The sequence below is a fragment of the Pseudophryne corroboree genome, chromosome 1 (genome assembly GCF_028390025.1).
Source record: "Pseudophryne corroboree isolate aPseCor3 chromosome 1, aPseCor3.hap2, whole genome shotgun sequence".
NCBI lineage: Eukaryota > Metazoa > Chordata > Amphibia > Anura > Myobatrachidae > Pseudophryne > Pseudophryne corroboree.
Window position 1 is genome coordinate 109390532 of NC_086444.1, and position 12221 is coordinate 109402752.

Sequence of the window (12221 nt, forward strand, 5' to 3'; positions counted from 1 at the left end):
TTAAATCTGGGCAAATTCCAAACGTCCCATGTTTTGCACATACCTTGAATTTGGTGGTGCAGAATTTTTTAAAAAATGACAGGGGCGTGCAAGAGATGCTGTCGGTGGCCAGAAGAATTGCGGGACACTTTCGGCGTACAGGCACCACGTACAGAAGACTGGAGCAACACCAAAAACGCCTGAACCTGCCCTGCCATCATCTGAAGCAAGAAGTGGTAACGAGGTGGAATTCAACCCTATATATGCTTCAGAGGTTGGAGGAGCAGCAAAAGGCCATTCAAGCCTATACAATTCAGCACGATATAGGAGGTGGAATGCACCTGTCTCAAGCGCAGTGGAGAATGATTTCAACGTTGTGCAAGGTTCTGCTGCCCTTTGAACTTGCCACACGTGAAGTCAGTTCAGACACTGCCAGCCTGAGTCAGGTCATTCCCCTCATCAGGCTTTTGCAGAAGAAGCTGGAGACATTGAAGGAGGAGCTAACACGGAGCGATTCCGCTAGGCATGTGGGACTTGTGGATGGAGCCCTTAATTCGCTTAACAAGGATTCACGGGTGGTCAATCTGTTGAAATCAGAGCACTACATTTTGGCCACCGTGCTCGATCCTAGATTTAAAGCCTACCTTGGATCTCTCTTTCCGGCAGACACAAGTCTGCTGGGGTTCAAAGACCTGCTGGTGAGTAAATTGTCAAGTCAAGCGGAACGCGACCTGTCAACATCTCCTCCTTCACATTCTCCCGCAACTGGGGGTGCGAGGAAAAGGCTCAGAATTCCGAGCCCACCCGCTGGCGGTGATGCAGGGCAGTCTGGAGCGACTGCTGATGCTGACATCTGGTCCGGACTGAAGGACCTGTCAACGATTACGGACATGTCGTCTACTGTCACTGCATATGATTCTCTCCCCATTGAAAGAATGGTGGAGGATTATATGAGTGACCGCATCCAAGTAGGCACGTCACACAGTCCGTACTTATACTGGCAGGAAAAAGAGGCAATTTGGAGGCCCTTGCACAAACTGGCTTTATTCTACCTAAGTTGCCCTCCCACAAGTGTGTACTCCGAAAGAGTGTTTAGTGCCGCCGCTCACCTTGTCAGCAATCGGCGTACGAGGTTACTTCCAGAAAATGTGGAGAAGATGATGTTCATTAAAATGAATTATAATCAATTCCTCCGTGGAGACATTGACCAGCAGCAATTGCCTCCACAAAGTACACAGGGAGCTGAGATGGTGGATTCCAGTGGGGACGAATTGATAATCTGTGAGGAGGGGGATGTACACGGTGATATATCGGAGGATGATGATGAGGTGGACATCTTGCCTCTGTAGAGCCAGTTTGTGCAAGGAGAGATTAATTGCTTCTTTTTTGGTGGGGGTCCAAACCAACCCGTCATTTCAGTCACAGTCGTGTGGCAGACCCTGTCACTGAAATGATGGGTTGGTTAAAGTGTGCATGTCCTGTTTATACAACATGAGGGTGGGTGGGAGGGCCCAAGGACAATTCCATCTTGCACCTCTTTTTTCTTTAATTTTTCTTTGCGTCATGTGCTGTTTGGGGAGTGTTTTTTGGAAGGGCCATCCTGCGTGACACTGCAGTGCCACTCCTAGATGGGCCCGGTGTTTGTGTCGGCCACTAGGGTCGCTTATCTTACTCACACAGCTACCTCATTGCGCCTCTTTTTTTCTTTGCGTCATGTGCTGTTTGGGGAGTGTTTTTTGGAAGGGCCATCCTGCGTGACACTGCAGTGCCACTCCTAGATGGGCCCGGTGTTTGTGTCGGCCACTAGGGTCGCTTAGCTTACTCACACAGCTACCTCATTGCGCCTCTTTTTTTCTTTGCGTCATGTGCTGTTTGGGGAGTGTTTTTTGGAAGGGCCATCCTGCGTGACACTGCAGTGCCACTCCTAGATGGGCCCGGTGTTTGTGTCGGCCACTAGGGTCGCTTATCTTACTCACACAGCTACCTCATTGCGCCTCTTTTTTTCTTTGCGTCATGTGCTGTTTGGGGAGTGTTTTTTGGAAGGGCCATCCTGCGTGACACTGCAGTGCCACTCCTAGATGGGCCCGGTGTTTGTGTCGGCCACTAGGGTCGCTTATCTTACTCACACAGCTACCTCATTGCGCCTCTTTTTTTCTTTGCGTCATGTGCTGTTTGGGGAGTGTTTTTTGGAAGGGCCATCCTGCGTGACACTGCAGTGCCACTCCTAGATGGGCCCGGCCACTAGGGTCGCTTAGCTTACTCACACAGCTACCTCATTGCGCCTCTTTTTTTCTTTGCGTCATGTGCTGTTTGGGGAGTGTTTTTTGGAAGGGCCATCCTGCGTGACACTGCAGTGCCACTCCTAGATGGGCCCGGTGTTTGTGTCGGCCACTAGGGTCGCTTAGCTTACTCACACAGCTACCTCATTGCGCCTCTTTTTTTCTTTGCGTCATGTGCTGTTTGGGGAGTGTTTTTTGGAAGGGCCATCCTGCGTGACACTGCAGTGCCACTCCTAGATGGGCCCGGTGTTTGTGTCGGCCACTAGGGTCGCTTATCTTACTCACACAGCTACCTCATTGCGCCTCTTTTTTTCTTTGCGTCATGTGCTGTTTGGGGAGTGTTTTTTGGAAGGGCCATCCTGCGTGACACTGCAGTGCCACTCCTAGATGGGCCCGGTGTTTGTGTCGGCCACTAGGGTCGCTTATCTTACTCACACAGCTACCTCATTGCGCCTCTTTTTTTCTTTGCGTCATGTGCTGTTTGGGGAGTGTTTTTTGGAAGGGCCATCCTGCGTGACACTGCAGTGCCACTCCTAGATGGGCCCGGTGTTTGTGTCGGCCACTAGGGTCGCTTATCTTACTCACACAGCTACCTCGGTGCAAATTTTAGGACTAAAAATAATATTGTGAGGTGTGAGGTATTCAGAATAGACTGAAAATGAGTGGAAATTATGGTTTTTGAGGTTAATAATACTTTGGGATCAAAATGATCCCCAAATTCTATGATTTAAGCTGTTTTTTAGGGTTTTTTTAAAAAAACACCCGAATCCAAAACACACCCGAATCCGACAAAAAAAATTCGGTGAGGTTTTGCCAAAACGCGGTCGAACCCAAAACACGGCCGCGGAACCGAACCCAAAACCAAAACACAAAACCCGAAAAATTTCAAGTGCACATCTCTAATATGGGTTCACTACGGCTGGCCGGCGGTCAGGCTCCCGGCGACCAGCATCCCGGCGCCGGGAGCCCGACCGCCGGCTTACTGACAGCGTGGCGAGCGCAAATGAGCCCCTTGCGGGCTCGCTGCACTCGCCACGCTACGGGCACGGTGGCGCATTTATTCTCCCTCTATGGGGGTCGTGGACCCCCACGAGGGAAAATAGGTGTCGGTATGCCGGCTGTCGGGCTCCCGGCGCCGGTATACTGAGCGCCGGGAGCCCGACCGCCGGCATACAGAAGACCACCCCTCTAATATATATATATATATATATACGCACACAGCTTTACACCTGGGGGGGCGCCAGCTTACTGCCTTGCCCCGGGTGACAAAAATCCTAGTTTCGGCCCTGCCTTGGATGGAGATAAAGTACAAGCCAATTAGCTCCCAACTGTCATTTTCAAACCCAGTCTGTGGCATGGTAGTTAGGAGCTGATTAGCTGGTAGCTTATTTCCATCCACTTTATCTCCATCCAATGTTTAGTAAATAGATCCATTAGGGGTCTATTCATGAAGCAGTGAAAAGAAAGGAGAAGTGAGCCTGTGGAGAAGTTGCCCATGGCAACCAATCAGCAGTGAAGTAACATTTATAATTTGCATACTATAAAATTATACAGAGCAGCTGATTGGTTGCATTGGCAACTTTTCCACTGGCTCACTTTTCCACTCTTTTCATTGCCCTCATTTGACCCCTTAATGAGGGCAATATCTGGCTAAAGTGGTAAAAGACGTAATTTTTTAATGTTTTTCAATTGATTTTAAACACATTCTGCAGGAACAACCCAAGACTTTCATATCATACATCAAATACCTGTATATAGTTTCCTGTCACTGCTGTTGTCTGTCTCACACACTTCCTGTACCAAGCATACAGTACAGTCACTCCTCTGAAAGCTGGAGGCATGGACCAATATTTAATATTGCATCATGACAAACCCAGGGAGAAACTAGTGGAACAAATCTGAACTTCAGAGTATTATTTTATTAAAAATAAATAATAATAATAATAATAATAATAATAATAATAATAATAACAATAATAATAATTGAATGTATATAGCATACCTCCCAACTTTGATATCAGTGGAGGGACAACAGCGCGCGTCCGATTTTAGGGGGCGTGGCCTAACGAAAAGGGCCGTGTCCTCTCGGCAAATGTGGTGATCGCAAGCCACCCCCCCCCCCCCCGTTTTTGTCAATATGGGGGCACGAACAGCGCTGTGAGAGCTGTTGGTCATGCCCCCTGTCCCTCTCTGCCGTGAATAGACGCTGTGCGCATCTATTCACCGTTGCTCTCCTCAGAGAGACACCCAATAGCCTGCGGGCTACATTTCGCAAAACTTACTAGAAATGGCTGCCGCACATGCAGGCCCGGCGCTACCCGCTCAGCGAAGGGATGCAGTGCAGGGAGGCGCTGGGACAAAGAGGCGCTTTCCCTGCTCTGAATCCCTTCACTGCTGCGCCGTCCTGTCCCCCCTGCTGCTACTGTGTCTGTCACTATATGACAGTCACTGGCAGCAGCGCCTGCAGAATCAAAAACCTCCTGCCTCCCCTCCCCGTGTGACAGCAGCTGAGTACGGGACAGAAGGGGGCGGAGCTAAACGGACTGAAAGGGGCGGGGCTAAACGGGACAGAAGGGGCGGAGCTACACTGACTAGGCTGCAGTACAGAGGGAGACTGGCTTAGGTAAGTGGTGTGTGTGTATGGTGAGTGTGTATGTGTGCATATGGTGGGTGGGTGTGTATGTGTGTGTATATATGTGTGAATTGTGTGTGTGAGGTATGTCTGCGTCATCGCACTTTATGGACGCTAGTACTGGGGGGGGCATTACGTATAATGACGCTACTACTGGGGGAGGCCATTACATGCAAGGACGCTACTACTACTGGTAGGGTGCATTACGTATAAGGACGCTACTACAGGGGGGGCATTACGCGTAACAACGCTACTACTGCTGGGGGGTGCATTACTTATAAGGACGCTACTAGTACTACGGGGGAATTGCATATAAGGAGGCTTGTACTGGGGGTGCATTATGTATAAGGACGCTACTACTACTCTGGGGCATTACGTATATGGACGATACTACTATTATGGGGAATTACGTATAAGGACGCTTTTACTACTGGGGGTGCACTACATATAAGGACGCTACTACTGCTGGGGGGGAGCATTACGTATAAGAACGCTACTACTACTTGGGGGCATTATATATAAGGACGCTACTATTACTCGGGGGGCATTACGTATAACAATGCTACCACTACTAGAGGGGCATTACGTATAAGGATGCTACTACTGGGGGGGGCATTATGCATAAGGACGCTACTACTACAGGGGGGGGGGGCATTACATGTAAAGATGCTACTACTGGGGGGGCCATTACGTATAAGGACGCTACTAGTACTGTGGGGGGGGGGGCATTACGTATAAGGACGCTACTACTACTAGGGGGGAATTACGTAAAAGGACGCTTCTACTACTGGGGGTGCACTACGTATAAGGACGCTTCTACTACTGGGGGGGGCATTACGTATATAAGGACGCGTCTACTACTGGGGGTGCACTACGTATAAGGACGCTTCTACTACTGGGGGGGGGGCATTACGTATATAAGGACGCGTCTACTACTGGGGGTGCACTACGTATAAGGATGCTACTACTACTCTGGGTGCATTATGTATAAGGATGCTACTACTACTGGGGGGGATTACGTATAAGGATGCTACTACTACTGGGGGGGCACTACGTATAAGGATGCTACTACTACTGGGGGGGATTACGTATAAGGATGCTACTACTACTGGGGGGGCACTACGTATAAGGATGCTACTACTACTGGGGGGCATTATGTATAAGGATGCTACTACTACTGTGAGTGCATTATGTATAAGGATGCTACTACTACAGGGGTGCATTACATATAAGGACGCTGCTACTACGGGTGGGGCATTACGTATAAGATTAATAAGATTGTGCTACATTGTGGCGTAATTTTAAATGGGGGTACTATTGTGTGGCCATGCCCCTTAGTTGTGAGACCACACCCCTTTTCCCGGCGCACGCCAACGGAATATGGGAGGGCGCAATTTTATAGTTTGCAGGGGGGCGCCGAACACCCTAGCACCGGCCCTGCGCACATGCATGGCCAATAAACCGTGATGACATGTCGAGCACTTCACAAAGCTAAAAGGGGTCCTACAAATTACTAGGCACCAGTCCCATGACTTTTGCCACTTCGGTGTAGCACATTTTTGTATTAAATATGAACATTTATTTATAATACAAAAAATACATACAGTACTTGGGATCACTAATCTAAACACTTATTCTGCAGACAGATCTGAAAAACTAGAACTGAAAACAGTCAATGATTGCTGCCGTTTGCTGCTTTTATCATACACACACTAAATGACACCCAGCAATTATACTTACACACAATTTGCTCTGCTTGTTTAACTGTTCTGTGCAATCTCTTGCTTTTTCTGTGCCAGCTAATACTGGCCCTCATTCCGAGTTGTTCGCTCGGTAATTTTCTTCGCATCGCAGCGATTTTCCGCTAATTGCGCATGCGCAATGTTCGCACTGCGACTGCGCCAAGTAAATTTGCTAAGAAGTTTGGTATTTTACTCACGGCATTACAAGGTTTTTTCTTCGTTCTGGTGATCGGAGTGTGATTGACAGGAAGTGGGTTTTTCTGGGTGGAAACTGGCCGTTTTATGGGAGTGTGTGAAAAAACGCTGCCGTTTCTGGGAAAAACGCGGGAGTGGCTGAAGAAACTGGGGAGTGTCTGGGCGAACGCTGGGTGTGTTTGTGACGTCAAACCAGGAACGACAAGCACTGAACTGATCGCACTGGAAGAGTAAGGGGCCCTACTCACTGGCCGACCCGCCGCCGAGCTGCCCAACGGCGGATACGGCCGACGAGCGACCCGGCGGCGGGGGGGCAGTGACGGGGGGAGTGAAGTTTCTTCACTCCCCCCGTCACGCGGCTGCATTGAAGTGCAGGCAAATATGGACGAGATCGTCCATATTGGCCTGCATGCACAGCCGACGGGAGACCAGCGATGAACGAGTGCGGGGCCGCGCATCGTTCATCGCTGGAGTCTCCACACTGAAAGATATGAACGAGTTCTCGTTCATTTATGAACGAGATCGTTCATATCTTTCAGAAAATCGGCCAGTGTGTAGGGCCTATAAGTCTCGAGCTACTCAGAAACTGCACAGAGAAATCTTTTCGCAATATTGCAAATCTTTCGTTCGCAATTCTGCTAAGCTAAGATTCACTTCCAGAGGGCGGCGGCTTAGCGTGTGCAATGCTGCTAAAAGCAGCTTTGCGAGCGAACAACTCGGAATGAGGGCCACTACTCCTATCCCGTGCAGCAAATCAATGCTTTGTTTCTGGGCCTCAGAAAAAGATATCCGATTGTGGTTATTTACCTGACCACCACAGAGATGCGTCTACTGTAATAGTCTCATCAGGAAAATTTTAGACCTTAGGGCCCTTTTCAGAGTCGGGCACTAGCGCGGCCACAATGCAGTTTGCCATACATTGGCAAAGTGCGCATGCACAGCAGCCACATCACACCTGCGCGGTCATTTGCATTGCGGGCACATCCCCGAAGGAAGCGACCACAAGATGATTGACAATGGTGGACATTGGGTGGGTGGCGACGCAATGTTGCGAGCAAAATAGGGGCGCGTTGGGAGTGTTTTTGGGGCAGCTACGTGACGTCACATGCAGCAGGGCTGCGCAGGCAGAGGTCAACCTCAAATTGTTGTGTTCGCGGGGCAGCGCCACACACATGCTGGGCAGCCTTGCCCTGTGCTGGGCGGCCCTCAGCATTTGAGTAGATGGACGCCGATCTTGCTGCGGAAGCAAGATCTGCGTCTATCTCTGAATTATCCCCTAGTCTGGAAGGAACAGTGGGGGTGATTCAGACCTGAATGCTAACTTTGCTGTCCTGCGTTCAAATAGTCCCTGCCTCCAGGGGGAGTGTAAATTCGCCATGCAAGTGTGCGATTGCATGTGTACGCCGAGCTGCAAAAATCCAGTGTGTACAGTCTCTGCGCAGCCCAGGACTTCTACTGTGCGATGAGAACAGGCTGATCGGTGCCGGAGCTGACGTCAGACACCATACCTGAAAACGCTTGGGAACGCCTGTGTTTTTCCGGACACTCCCAACAAACGGTCAGTTACAACCCACAAACGGCCTCTTTCTGTCAATCACCTTGCGAACGCCCGTGCGATTGAAATTTTCGCACCATTCTGTCGCTGACCGGCGATGCCCGTTGTTGGCTGATGCGTGTGCGTATTGCGGTGCATACGCATGTTCAGTCTATTGCTGATCTCCCACTGTGCGAAAACGCACAACAGCGATCTGGTCTGAATCTTGACCAGTGATCACTGATGGAATTTTTCTTTTTGTGTTTAGAGAATTAATTGATAAATTAGCATCTACTACCTCTTACTGTCCAAATCAGCTATATATGTCACACAACGCAGAACTGTGGTCATATTAAAGGCCTGAGCTCGGTAATTCTCAAACCGTATCTGACACTGGGCCATGAAGTTTGCACAGCTCCACATCCTGTCATTGACTCGGAGGTGAAAAGTTTAAGTTCAGTGTTTTATCTCAAATTCTTTCAGAATGACATTGAACATCCTGCTTTCTTACACCAATAACTTAGGTTGTCTTGTTATTATCTCAAAATTGTAGAATATATTTACAACAGTATATATATATATATATATATATATATATATATATAGATAGATATATATATAGATATATATATATATGTATGTTATACTAATTGATTTGTGAAAACTATAAATAATGCAGCCTGGAGGGCCACATTTTCCCTTGAATCACACAAAGGAGGGCTGAGCTGCCGATATACAGGGTCCTTATACCTCGAGCCTCAATACGCCACACAGCGTGAGATGCCTGGCGGGAGTGAACCCCCGGGTCCTTTTGTGAGATGCCTGGCGGGAGTGAGCTGCCGGGAACTTTGCTAGCATCTGGCATCTTTTTGCCGAAAATGCTACTTAGTCACAACACGTTGCGACTAGGACGCACCTGGAGATTGTGTTGAATAATTTGATATGTGACACTTGTATACAGTTTCTGTGTGCAACTGGGTCTGTATACAAAGCACAAAAGAACTTGGGATGGAAAACAGACGTGACCACTGCATCATAGCTTTGTATACAGATTCAGAGACTCAGTCGCACACAGATATACAAGTGTCACATATCAAATTAGTCAGCACAGTCTCTTGGTGCATCTCATCCTAGTTGCAACACAATGTGACTAAGATGCATTTTCAGGTAAAAACTCCCGAAAAAAGATGTCCGGCGCTAGCAGAGTATCATGGGACCTTGAGCACCGAGAGGGACAGTTTGGCAAGAGTGCAGCAAAAGTGGTTGAGGGTACATCTGTAGCATGAAGTTATTAAAACTGTAGATATTTGTATACAGCTATTCTTCAATAGCTAAGAAACTGTTAATAAATACTTTATTTGACACTCTGTAATGGACCCCTGTTATATGGACGTTTGGGGGTCATATATACATGCAGACACCATCACCCAGATACTCTAGACAGACTGGGTGAGACACCTAAACTTTCCATAAAAGGAACCCTCACTTCTCACTAGCCGGCACAGTGCAGCTGAAAGGGTTAACAGCTTCCCCTTGGTTAGGTTGCTAGGCAACGCCAGCAACCAAAGGACAGCAACTTGTGGAGCGCTAGGTCCCAGGTGCACACCTGCAGAACAGAAGGAATAGAAGCTGCTGATTGGGTGGTGCAGAGCCGGAAGAGTAGGAGGCGGGGTTTACCTCCTGTGGTGATTGCTGTGAGGAGAACTCCTGAGGGAGTAGGCAAGCAGAGGAGAGTCTCATGAGGTGATGGAGGCTGGGTAAAGCAGAGACTGGGACTTTACCTCCTCCAGGGAAACCAAAGCAAGTCAAAAGCAGCTGAGTCACCCCTCTAGTTTAAGTGACAGATAAGCCTGGAAGAGAGGAGAGAGCGCTGTCTTAGCAGCAGGTGCTGTTGTATTGCCAGGATCAGGTCTGTGAACTAGCTTGTCTGCAACATAGCATCACTTTTATCACTGATATAGTCAATCTACAACAGAGGAAAGCAAACCCTGGTTATTCAGTATAAATCTGTGGCAACCTAAAAACTTAGTAATATTTCCTAAAGACCAAGCCATCAAAAGCTATCCTTCATTAACTATTGTCATATAGCTTCTCTGGATCTGCCTTGTAGGATTAAGAGACAGACACACTGATCTTTCAGTTGTTAAAGTCATCATTCTGAGAACTGAGACAGTACCTGGCTTTATAACTTATAGTTAATGACCTACCTTGGAGTGGATTCTAAGCTCTACGCCAATCTTATGTTTGTGCAGTTTAACCACAGATAGACCCTGTTAATGCTACTGTAGCTACATTGATGAGTATGTAGTATATATGCGAGCAGTGGACCATATAGGGAACTGGAAAAGGTACAGAGTGCAGAGTCACATTTCACCTAGACGTCAGAGTTAAATTCAACCAGGGCTGGGCTTGCAACATACAAATTCAACGGATTATCTTGTACATGCTCATTTATCCAGGATTCAGTGGGAGAGTGATATCTACAGAGTAGGAGCAGTAGCTTTGTCCTCATTAGTGTATTGGAGGATCACATACACTATAACTTGTGTACACTAACACTTAGTGCCTGGCCAGTACATATTAACTTTGGTTTGAAACTGAGTTTAGAACATTTAATCTAAGCATAGTTCTGATAAGTGAAGTGTTTGGTAAAGTTGTTTGTTCATTAAATGTTTCTATTGTGACTTGCTAATCAGATTTCATCCATAGCACGAAGATAGAAGTTCCAGTACAATAAATATTACCCCTGTATCAGTAGTGTGCATAACATAATTGTAACAGTAAATAATTGGTATTCTTTGGTGTACATTGTTTCTGTGCTATAGCTGTGTTGTCATTCTTTACATATCTGTTACCTTGTCATACTAAAAATGTATTTATTCTTGTAATTAAAGACTGTATTTAGTAAGTTTTAACTTTCTGCGTCTGGAAGAAATGCTTTACTTTCTCCTCTCTGCCTGAAGAAGAGAAAGAGAACCTGTGCAAAACGGTACTTAATATTGACTTCCGTAGTGTAAGATTTTGTGAGTGTTACATTTATATCTTGCAAGGATATGTCTGGATTTGTAAACAATCTTATAAAAATGTGGTGTTTGGTCATCTTACCTGTATGTACTGAACCCCCATCAGTACCATTGACTGTGACATAATGGGACATCCACAGATACTGCTCATATACAGTATACTGTTATTTGAAAATGCTTCCAATTTAGTGGAATACAGCAGAGACTTTATTGCCTTTGTCTAAGAGGTTTCCACATAGTCTCTTGATCTCGTAGAATACTGGGAAATGCACATATTTTGGGGGAGTACTCCTGCACTCCTGGGAAAGTGGGCAGTCCAGGGGAGTTCTAATGTGATTCGCTGGGATTTGCATCACTGTGTTCCTATCCCCCTTTACACAATGTTGTAAACTATGACAGTGTACAGTGGGGGCAGTGCTAAAATGACATGATTCATGCAGCTGCGTCTCTAGAGATTAGGTGACCCGTGTGCAGACTCTGTGTGTGGGCCCCCTCCTCTCCCGTAGCCGTTGCGCCGCTGCTAGCGCTGAGCGCTGTAGACTCTGGCACAGTGCCAGAGTCTCTAGTGGTCAGTGCGCTAGCAGCGGCGCAACGGCTACGGGAGAGGAGGGGGCCACACACGGTCAGCAATAAACTCTGGAAAGGTAAGTATAGGAGAAATGTGTGCGGTGTGGGCCCCCCCCCCCCCCCCCCGGGACTCAGGGCCTTGTATGCACTGCACACACTGCACCCATTATAGAAACGCCAATGGATTCATGTCACCATGGACTCCACCAGGATTTCAGCCTCTGCGATCTCATGGGGCACCATTCAAATGTCAACAAGTTAGGGTTATTG